Below are 9,577 nucleotides of genomic sequence, written 5' to 3' on the forward strand. Positions count from 1 at the left end.
GGCCAACTGAAATAATGATGAGTGCATGTGTGCGTGCACGTGTGTGTGTGCACAAACACTTACCCAACAAATCCTGCACATTTTTGCCAACTGTCATTGTCCTGCCAAACAAGAATGTCATAGTTGTGGTAATTGGAGTTTTGCTCCAGGCGCATGCACACACACGTACACACACACAAATACACACAAATACACACACACACACACACACACATACACACACACACATTTCTATGGCTGTTGGTGTGAGGACAATTAAGTAGAGTGGAGTTGGGTTGAGCTGGTACTGTTCGCTGGGCTGTTAGGGTGCCGTTAGTCCTGAACACTAATTCTAATTTTAACCATAAATACATGTGACACCACTTCACTATTAGACAAACCTTATAAAGGATTTTAGAAAATGGCATAATTATGGTTATTGATGTGGTTGTTAATGCCTCATGCCACAGTGAGACGACACTTAAAGGCTGATTTTGGCGTTGCTGACAGATTCTTGCAGCCACTAACAAAAGTCCCTATGATTAAAGGCAAATCAGCAAAGACCACTCGCTGTGTGTTTTCATTAACAGTGTCGTCATTCAGATTAAAAATCAAATTGCTTACCTCCAACTGTACAATATTTGTGGCTTCTCCTTTCTCTTTTTTTCAGCACTAAGCATTGTGCACACATCATGCTTGGTTTTGTCTGACCTTTATATTCAAAATGAAAAATGTTTCACAAAAACTACGTCATTATCTGAATCACAGATTAGTTGGGACGCAGGAGTGTGTCGTGTGTGACTGTGTCGCTGCTTAGTTGCGATTTATCTTAACTTAGCTTTACTGAAATTTACAGGCCACTGTTGTCCTTTTATCAAATGCTTTATAACAGTTTATAAATTAGTTAATTTATAATGTACGTATTAACCATCTCTACATCCTTTATAAAGGTGGAAACTTCATCCTCACAGCTTGAAATGACCTTACTTTGGTGAATAAAGTTCCACACACACTCACAGTGACTCTCCATTACCTGTGAATGTGTGTTTCTAAAATGTTTGACCCTTTGAGTTGAGCTCGTTAAGAGTTGCCTGTTCTCGTCACATGGACTCAGCAGAGGAGGACAACCTGTGACCCATCTCCTGTCCACACCCTTAGCTTAAGAAATTCTGGCTTCAAGTTTATTGCAGCCAGGTGTTTAGTTGCACTTGAGTTTGGCACAATCATTAGGTCGGTCTCAGACAATTAAACAATGAGACGATTAAAGCTCAATTAATGACTAATGTCTAATGTCTCCGGCGCTGTTATGTTCCCGCCTGAAGCGGAGGTACAGAGACGGCAGCAGGTGGCTGAGTGGAGCTCAGCAATGGAGCCTCCACTTAGCCGCCAAGTTACAGCCACCAACCGTGTGTGTGTGTGTGTGTGTGTGTGTGTGTGTGTGTGTGTGTGTGTGTGTGTGTGTGTGTGTGTGTGTGTGTGTGTGTGTGTGTGTGTGTGTGTGAGCCGGAGTCTAATCACCAGGATTGTGCCACTCGTGTCTGCCATGACAGTGATAGTGATTGCAGCAGCATTTGGCTGCAGAGCTAATAGAAGTGTGATGAGCTCTGGGTGCGATCGGCTCGTCAGAGATGGATTCAGAGCGACGTCGATACGAGTCAACGACGCGTTTAAAGACACAAACATGTCACCACATTTTTAACTCCCTTATTTTTTGTCTAAAGTTCCCCTGAGAGGAAAAGATGGAGGAGACACAGCGTGTCCAAAAAGAGACAATAATGGACACACAGTATGAAGACAGAGGACAAATTTGCAATAAAAACAATTTAGAATCACAGAGCAGATGATAAAGAGCTGTCAACATCTGGATCACTACACCAAAAATCAAAAACAAATCAACTCCATGTATAATTTCATTTAAAACGAATATTCAGTGATGCTAAAATCATCTCTACAGTAGTTAATTGTATCTATTTGCCTTGGAAGCTTTTTGCGTTGTTGTCTGTGTTCCAGCTAAAACATCTGTATGTTTTGAGCCAATGTATGATATTATCAGTTGTGTTGTCTTTTGTGTTTTTACTCTGAACTGTTTTAATGACATTAAACATGTAAAAACACAGTGATGGACGGGAGTCGAGATCAGAAGCACTCTCAGTGCGGCTTCATGTTTTCTTCTGAAACTGCATCATTTCTGTCAAATAAATAAGAAAACTAAACCTGGGACAGTGTATAATTTCTATAAATCCACACCACTGTTAAACAACAACAATGCTGTTTACTCTGGACTCTTTGTCACACGGTGTGGACGAGCCCTGTGTGTAGAGAGATTCAGGCGATTTATTGTAGACTGGCCCATGATACTGGTTCACTTGCACTGATCAACAGATGTTTGCTGATGTGAGGCATCATGTTTGTTTGGTTTTCAGGTGCTTTCATATCATTAAGTGTCAGAAACATGACACACTGTTTTTAACCCAGTCAATAGAGGAGAACCTGATAAAAGTGTTATTTGACTCAGTGGGTTATTTTTTGCTGGTGCGTGTTGAGAGCGATACAGCTCAGCTGCAGGAAATGTTTCCACTGCTCAGTCTTGGGAGTTTATGAACACTGGTTTCATGCAGCTCAGTCAATCAGTCCTCCACCCACAGGTTAACGCAAATGTCACACAGTTTGTTATTACTGCAGCATTATCAATCAAAAAGTCGAAGGGTACAAGCTGTTTATGGACATTTTTTACAATCAATCCCAACTTTGTTTTTTACAGCTGTTCTTTTCAAGGCCGTCGGAGCAGGGACGAAACGGCTGGTGGTCGAGACAGTAGTGGAGACGATGGTGTAGATGGCAGTGAGAGGACCAGTGCCTCAGTTGACCCACAAAAGGTTAAAAATCTGATTTTCTTTCTCTTGTAAATGTAACCAGTGACTCATAGCACACTGCCTTCAAAGCTGGCTCCCACTTCCAAACAGTTTCTGGGCAAATGACCAGTGCTATCATTGAAAAGAGCTTTGATTCCCTTGACATATTTATTGATCATAATACTGCCTTTTGATATGTGCTGCTAGTAGGGGAGCCCTCCCCTGAATATCAATGAAGACCCACTGACAGGCAGATAGAGTGGGAATATCATCAAGGGCTTATTCATATTTCATGTTTTCTATTGCAGCCCATTCTCTTCTGTTGTGTTCAATTCTGATTCGCACTATTCATTTTCTCTCTCTCTCGCCCATTTCAATCCTTGCTCGCCTTCTCTTACTGCGCTAATGTTCTGTGTTTGAGCATGGTGAGTGACCACATGTGCTGCTGCTGCTACACAACCAGAACCAGAGCCAGTTGACCTGCTGCGGACAAATAAAGATCTAGTGCACTCAGGCTGAATCATTCATCCTTTCACTGTCAGAGCAGCCGAAGTTTAGAAAGTTTAAAGCATCTAATTGTCCCTCTTTGTTTCTTTTATAGGATCAAATGCCACAATCAACAAGCAAAAAGACACATTTGGTCTTTTTTCTGTGTTTTCTTTTGTGTCATTCTACGCCACCTCCGATGGCCATTTGTAACAATTGTTGTAAATGTAAATATATATTTAAATATACAGCTTTTATAATATTTATTTCACAGCTTGCACATGTGATGCTGTTCCACCATCAGCCCAGTCACAGCAACACTGTGTGGTCTCAGTGTCTCCAGAATTACAGGTCCTGTTTGAAGTTGTTCACTCAGTCACTGCTCTCAACTCACTTTCGCTCTCTAAATTAAAAAAACGCTCAGACACTCAGGTCATTTTCTCTGCACTGCTTTTCAGTGTGAGCGTAATGTATGATGGTTTTTGTTGCCTGGTGAACATTGCTTGTACATTACTTTTCTTGGTGCATTGTGGGATACTACAAGACACTGTGTTGAGTAATGGCCTGAATTGTTTCACAGAACATAATGATGTCAAAGTGAAATTGACCTTTGACCTTTTGGAGATAAATTGTTATAACTTTATTGTATCACTAATAGTTCAATTAACTTTTAAATATATATATATATTATATATATATATATATATATTTTTTTTTTTGCCTTTAATCGATAGCACAGTGGAGAGAGAGACAGGAAATGGGGAGGCAGTGAGGGGGAATGACATGCAGGAAAGGGCTGCCCGATGCGGGATTCAAACCGGACTGTAGCCTCAACATGGGGCGGCAGCTCTACCAAGTGAGCTAAACGCCGCCCATAATATTTCAATTAACTTAAACGTTATGATTTGTGTGTGAATTTGTGTGTTAATAGCCAAAAGTGTTTTTTTGCAAGGTCCCAGTGACTTCGATCGTTGACCTTTAACCATCAAATCCCAAGTGAGTGTTTGAGTAGGATGTGGTTTTTCGATACCACATCCATTAGGCCAAAACCATGCTTTGTGAGGTAACTGTGACCTTAACCTTTGACCTCTGAAAATGTAATCAGTTCCTCTTTGACTGTTTCTATTGAATTTGAAGGAGTTATGTCTAGGTTACGTTCACAATGATGAGGAATCTGGAGAGTGACTGTCGCCAGCTCAGAGGCATACAAATAAAAAATAAGCAGTGAAGCAACTCTTTGCTGGCTTCACTTCTATTTTATTTGTTTTGAAGAATAGCAGACAATTTGAAAAATAATAATATTTTATATGTAATGAGGATCTCTGAGAATAACTGTGAGAAACCACCATCCATCCTCCTCCAGCTCTGGGAGGGTGCTGCCTTTTTTCTTTGCAGCTGCTAAGGAATTAAAATTCTCATCATTTCCAGGTTGACTGCTACATGTTTGATTACTGCTGTAAAATCTTGGTTACGCTTCACTGCTGCCTGATGCATCAGGTTCACATCCATATTCAAAGTACTGAGCAACCTCCTGCACATTACAGCCTCTTCAGCCCAGCTGCTGACGCACATGTGCTCACCAATAAGCCTGCGTCGTATACCTTTACACATTCAAACTGAAAATAATTAGCTGCACTCACCACTCGACATATAAGATACCTCTGATTTCTTGGCATTAAGTGTCAGTCTGCAAGATCATTTCTTTCCGCCAAACTAGCAGAGTGTCTTCAGGGAGGGCAGCGTCTGTCAGTTGCTTCATCGCTCTGGTCAATGCTGAAATATCTTAACTAATATGTGATGGATTGCTGTGATATTTTCTTCTCATTCATACACTTTTTCTCCAGCAGCACCAGCAAGTCAGAGTGTTCACTCTTACTCTAAGATATTTCAGCGTCTACTTGATGGAGTGCCGCAACAGTTTGTACAGACATTCTCGGTTCCCAGACAGAAATCATTTTTCCATAATTTGTCCAAGTGTTTTCCAATATGACAGCCTATCAGCAGGACAACATAATACATCTGCGGTTTCTAAGGTTGGTACAAATTAGTGTTTTACGGTGTGAAACTGCAAATGTTCAAGTTTAGACAAAAAGAAAAAACGTTTGTTTAGGGAAAAATTGGAATGACTCGGTCAAGTCAGAGGACCACCATGGTTATTAATACACAATATAGCTATATCATGTAAAGATATTTTTGAAACATTAGTTTATTACAGTTGAGCTACCGTATGTTAGCTATTTCCAACTTTACTAAGCTCAACTGAAAAACTCAGCAAAAATTTGAAACTAGCAAACCTTCCTTGAAGTTACACTTAGGCCAAGAAATGTTAGCGAGTTCCTAAAATGACCTTAAATTACAGTTTAGATAGTTTCAAACTTTACATGGCTCAACTATAACTTAAGGTAACATTTTAAATTTTTAAACATTTTAAGTTTCAAATTTTTTGTCAAGGCTACAGTTGAGCTAGTTGTGCTTATATTAGCTGGTTTCTGGCATTTAGCCTTAAAGGAGCAGTATGTAAGAATGTGGCCGAAATTGTTGCTGCAGTCAAATTCAAAACACAGCAGTGCGTTGTTTCCCCTCCCCTACCCCCCAGACTTGAGGTTACCAGACAGCTTTAGCTGCAGCTGTTAAAACTAACTATAGGCTGTATGCTCACAACAGCAAGCTGTGTATCAAACGGCAGAGAGACAAGCTGCTTATTTCTACCGTGTGATATCAAGGAAATATGACCATATTAACCGATAATAGAAAACAATCTTTTTTTTTGCGATCTCGTTTTATCTCCCAGCCATAGCTGCAGCTCAGTGGTAGCTTAACTGGCAACCCGGAGGCTGAAATGCCACTGACGCTGTGATTGGGAGAGAGCACTGGGTGGCGCCACATGCCAACACGTAAATTCAAAACATAAACGTGATTTGCAGTCTGCAAAAAAAAAATGTATGCGAATATTCTGGCTGTACTATTGTTGTCGGTGAGATCAGTATGTTACAGCAACATTATTCCTGAGTCTCTGTGACATATTAGGAGGATTTTATGACTATTTGCTTTTGATTTCCTACATACTGTTAGCCTGACAAGCCAGACTATATCATTAACATGTATAGTCTGGCAACGACCGGTAGACCTCGGCTCAATCCAGGGGGCGGGATGAAGGCTGTCTTTCAAACTGCCTCTGCAGGCAATAGGGTAGCGCTACGACTAATCAGAGCAAAGAGCAGGATGACGTTAGCCTGACAAGCCAATTAAAATGTATGTCGTCATCGCGTTAAGCCCGCCCAACCACTCTCTAAACAGATAGAGCGCTGTGATTGGTGAACACAAACGGTGTTCGAGACTCAAAAAGTTCCTAGGGCTCGTTTCTAGACCCACCCACGGAGCAAATATATTTGCTGCCGCTAGGGTGCGTCTAGATTTCTAGGCTAACATACTGTTCCTTTAAGGTTCAATACAGCTAACAAAGCTTGTTTGTAGCTATTACCTATAGCCATAAATCACATGGCTAGCCGATATATACGTAGTTGGTATACCTCCTTTGTTTTCACTCAGGATTCATCCTGTTTAGTTAAATCAACTCTTTTAACTGGATATGCAAAATCTCTCAGTTTGGGCTGATGTCTCTACTATGATCTACAACAGAAATGAGGCCATCGGTGGGAAGATAAGCTATTCCTTAAAAGCGTAACTCTCTACCTTCAGGAGGCAGTGGTCGGGTCGGTCCACCGGACGAAACGAGTTACAGCACTCAGACCAGAGACGGCACATGCAAGCCAAATAAGCGTCTTTACAACAATACGCACTTGAGCTCATGGGAAATGAGTCTTTATTCCTGCAAACAATACCGCTTTTGTCCACAGGGGTCGCCAAAATCAACACAAAATTACAGTTTTTTGTAGATGCTTTAATGAACAATATATTTATATACTGTATAATTGATCCTTTGTTGGCCTTCTGATTGGTCTGCTGATCCACCAATCAGTCATTTTTATCCCATTTCCCAAACCCAAGACATCAATAAACATACAACATATATATACATTTTAGCCTTCAAAGTTATCTAGCAAAAGTAACGTTACTGTTGCTAATGTCTTTTGAGCTTTGTGAAGTTTTACAAGGAGAAACGGGAGATCAGCGGAGATTAAGCTTTAGCTAGAACTTTTCGGAAAATATGCCCGTTCAATCGCTCTTTAGCCACGTCTGTCTTCTATCACAGACAGCATTTTTCTGATATAAGTTAATTCAAATTTTCCTTACAAGCAATTTAAATATATTTTTCAGTCTAATTTTCAATGGTTTCCAATGGGAGTTAACCCTTTCGTGACTATTGTTTGTCCAACCTAGCAACAGTAACCGTGGAGGGCGGAACTTGACAAAGGGTCAATTCACACTTTAACTCTAACACCAAAGTACATTAGAGTTTTCATTGTGAGTGTAACACTCCTGTGTTACCATTAGCTGAAAGCCTTGTTTAGCTTCACAGGTTTGTAAGCATGATGCATTTGTTTTCTTGACATTTACGGCTGCTCTCTCCACAGATCATCTGTCAGCTTGTCTCTGGGATTCCTGTTTGTTTCCTTTCTTTCGCTCTTCATGATTGCTGTCGCTGCTGAATTTCTCATTCTTCTGTTTGTTCCAAAGAAACGATAAACATCTTCGCTCACTGTGAAACATTTCCCAGAGACACCTGCCTGACACCATGACATCAGCGTGTGATACTGTGATCACAGAAGCAAAACAACCACTGGTGTCAGTGCAAACTGCCTGTTTAATATTATAAATAATACAGATGATGGGCTGGTACAGTGAAACATGTCTCCTGTTTCTCCTGTTTACACTTGATATGTGAAGCGCAGCTTAGTCGTTAGGGGAGATGAATCCAGGCAGGGGCCACTCCAACATGTCTGTTAGTCTCTGAAGAGTCGTTTAAGACGTGCAGCCTCTAGCTGATTCACAATTACACTCCACTTTGCATTAATGTCTCTACCTGTGATGGCAACTGAGAAACAGCAGGACGTCTCCGACACGTGAGCTCAAACCTGGTGAAGTAGTCTCAACAACCCGAGGCTGAATGTGTCAGAAGTCGATGTGCATGCCGTCAGGGATCAGCACTGGTGTTTACATAGTTGTCTATCACAGCATCTGTCCTGAGGGCAGAGGTCACAGTGAGGAACTTATTATGTCCTCATGGGCCTGGTAGAATAAGAGCTGCCCCATTGCCACAATCCCTATAGTCTTAGGAGTAGGTTCGTTACCTTTAATTGTCGGTGTAAGCTATTTTTAGAATGGCGAAGCAGAGCAGCGAGCTGCTCAGAGCTATGCTACGGAGGCTAATGGGATTTCTTGGTTTCCCTCATAAAACTCATCACAATGTTCACCACGTTATGAGATCATAACTGAACGTTACGAGACGGAGTTGTTTTCGAGGCAAATGAAGAGTCTGCTTCCTGAAAAACTGCCCTCAACGAAAACACGCATCAGCTTTAAATTTGAAATTTGTCTGACGAAGAGCAGTTGTCGCTCGAAACGTTACACTTCTCCTGTGAATAAATGGACTGCATTTTGGAGCCCTGTGGTGTGCAAGCCTTTCTATTTTCTTTTTAATTCTTGCACGCTCAGCACCTGCCCAAAGTTCTTGGCACGGATGTGCGTGTGGTTTTTTCCTTTTTTGATACAAATTTGAAATTTGTTCACATCCAAGGATGTCAAATTTTTTGATTGATACATTTTGTAAAAGGAAAAAAACTAAGAGAAAGATCGAGCAAAGCAACTGAGAGGTTCGAGATAAACAGAACATTGTTACAATAAAATTAAAGATATATATTTCAATACAAATATCTACAGTCAGTGTGTGATATGACATTTTAACTAATCAATAATTTTCTGATCAATCTGGTTTTAAAAGCTCTTCAGATCTGACATAAAATCAATTATATTAAAACCTGAATAATTGTCAATGTGTGTAAAATATTGATTTTACTCCATTTCTCTCCTACTCCTCTCAAATGTCGATCAAGTAATAGCCTATAGTACTGTTTTCAATAATCCTGTTTGCAGTAACTCCTTGGAGAACCAGAAGATGTGTTCTACATTAGGACCTGTTCACAATTATATTGACGACTAAAGTCACAGAGGTTTGGGGGCGTGGCCTCTGACTGACAGGTGGGTTAATGTGCCAGGTCTCAGCTCCTCCTCTTTGACAATTTTCATATGGGTCAGGGGGCGGAGTGACTGCCAAGATGGCGACTGTTGAGTAGCCCACT

The sequence above is a fragment of the Trachurus trachurus genome, assembly GCF_905171665.1.
Source record: "Trachurus trachurus genome assembly, chromosome: 7".
In the NCBI taxonomy this organism is placed as follows: Eukaryota; Metazoa; Chordata; class Actinopteri; order Carangiformes; family Carangidae; genus Trachurus; species Trachurus trachurus.